This window comes from Sorghum bicolor, chromosome 1 (genome assembly GCF_000003195.3).
Source record: "Sorghum bicolor cultivar BTx623 chromosome 1, Sorghum_bicolor_NCBIv3, whole genome shotgun sequence".
Taxonomy (NCBI): domain Eukaryota; kingdom Viridiplantae; phylum Streptophyta; class Magnoliopsida; order Poales; family Poaceae; genus Sorghum; species Sorghum bicolor.
In genome coordinates this window covers 67,932,090-67,934,278 of record NC_012870.2, presented here as the reverse complement: position 1 = coordinate 67,934,278, position 2,189 = coordinate 67,932,090, and the positions used below count along the sequence as shown (strand labels likewise).

At 46.5% G+C, this 2,189-nt stretch overlaps 1 long non-coding RNA gene across 2 annotated transcripts; it reads left to right on the top strand.

Annotated features, from left to right (window-relative positions):
* On the top strand, positions 686-1,847 carry LOC110431994. Of its 2 annotated transcripts, none has more exons than XR_002449448.1 (2): positions 686-815; positions 933-1,847. It is a non-coding gene; the product is annotated as an uncharacterized LOC110431994 (long non-coding RNA). The 2 variants fall into 2 exon arrangements; XR_002449449.1 differs by having other exon boundaries at positions 926-1,847.

Below are 2,189 nucleotides of genomic sequence, written 5' to 3'. Positions count from 1 at the left end.
ACGTTTAGGCACGGCGGGCGAAATGACGCCTGAACTAGGCCGACCACGATTGATGCTCGCGTTAGACTGCCGTCGCTCCAGGACAGCCAACGGAGTAACCGGCGCGGCCGCTTTATTTGTTTGCTCGCCGCGCCGGGCCCCGCCGCCAAGTCTGCGACGCCACGAGCCATGTGGGATGCCTGGCCACGAGCGTGGTCCCGCCCGGGCGTCCCCTCCTCCCCGCCCGTACCTCCCCGGCCCTGTTGCGCGTTCCACCCCTTTGCCTTTCCTTTCCTTTCCTTTCCATCGGGTGGGCGTGGTGGCACGACATCCGCGCCGCTTTGCGCTGCTTGGAATGCATGCTTGCTTCGCTATCGCTCCCGCCTTTCTCTCCCTGTCGCTGCGAGCGGGCCCGGGTTTTTCGATCCACACCGCTACAACTGTGCTGCCGAAGCCGTTCGCCATTCGTTTTTTGCCACAGGCCGAACCGAAACGGAAACGACGGAGGAGGAGGGAGGAGATGCCTAGCCCACCACGTGGGCGGATAATGCCAGGGCCCACCTGCTGCCCAACTATAAAATCTTTGAGGGCGCCTTGGCGCTTTTTCGAGGCCGACGTGGCCTGGTCCGGCTCCGGCCATCTTCGTGGAGTGCAAAGGTCTCCCTCTGGCGTCCAGCGTCCTCGTTGGAGTCACTGGATCTTCCCCTGCGTTACGAAATGTGCGCATGGCAGCCAGGGGCTGGAACCGGGTCCAGGCGATAACCGAATTTTATCGGCGCGTCGTATGTGTTTGGAGCTGATATCTTGATTACGGGCCACGTCGTTATTAGCTCAAGGTAGTATTGATGGGAAACTATTTACAATTTACTCATGGTGTTCTTGCCGTTAGCTCAGATTTTTTTTTTTTTTTTTTTGCGATCCGACCATTCATTTGTTTTTCATTAAGATGGCAGTTAGCTCGGATTTAGGGTGTAGTACACTACAACAATAGCAGCTCTCATCCCAGATGGAATTCATTAATGCTTCCTGGATATCCTATCTTAGATGAGGCAACCACTAAGTTTGAGGAGAATATTTCAACAAGCTCAAGAGAGATATCAGAGAGTGGATCAGGCACAACACACTAATCTAGAGCACCTCAACCAGCTCGAGCTCAACCTGAGTCAAGTGTTTCCCCTGCTACTGCTAGCCGATCCGTGTTTAGATTCTGAAGGAGATGATGGTGATGAGGTGAAGTAACTTGTGCATCTTGTAGTCGCTTTGTGCCTTATTGAATGAAACTTTTATCAACCGTGGCTCAGATTGATTGACAAACATGTATGGTATTTGATATGCGACTAATTGTAAGGGTATGACAAGCATGTGGTAGGAATTGACAATGGGCCATGATTTTTGTCAAGAATAAATTGGTCTATCATTTCAAGTTCGGTCATGGCAATTCAGGATATGTTGATGAGAAAGAACTCATGAAAACAATCTTTTTCAAGCATAAAACAATGATGCAAGTAAAAATGGTTTCGTAATGTATGCTTATTACGGATTCAATGAAGGATGTGATTTGAGGATGGAGTGAAGATAGCAAGTAAAATGGCTCTGCTAAGCGTAGGCAAAGGGCAAGTCAAGTGACGGCGGGAGCGCTGAAGTACCATGGCTAAAGTAAAGAGTCAGGGTAGTACTTAAGCTACGAGGAGTTGTATCTTGAGGAGAATCAAATCTTTGTTGGATTATATGAGTTGACTTGTTGTATTAATTCACATGTGTTGAAGCATTGCTCAAAATGACAAAGACAAGCTAGTTGTAATTCTTATAAAGCTGAATGAGAAGAAACAACATATGTGAAGGCTCGAAGCTCAAGCAATTTAAATTTAGTTTTTTCATTTAAACTTGAGCTCGTTGATGTACAATAATGTCAAGAAAGACGCACCATGATGAGAATAGTAATGAGTATCAAGATGGCACGTTTATGGCATCTAATACAGTGCCTAAGAAAATTATATTTTTTTTTGAGATTAAGAAAATTATATTTTGATTACTATATAATAATTTTGTAATTGTTCGATCGAAATAGATAGACGGCTCACCGTTATTTGTAGGAGTACTGAATTTAAATTATATGTGTATAGATACCCGTCGAGTATCCTTGTCGCTTTCGTACTGCTGGTTGGATAAGCGGGTATTGATAATAAAGGTTTTTAAGAGCGCCTTGGCCC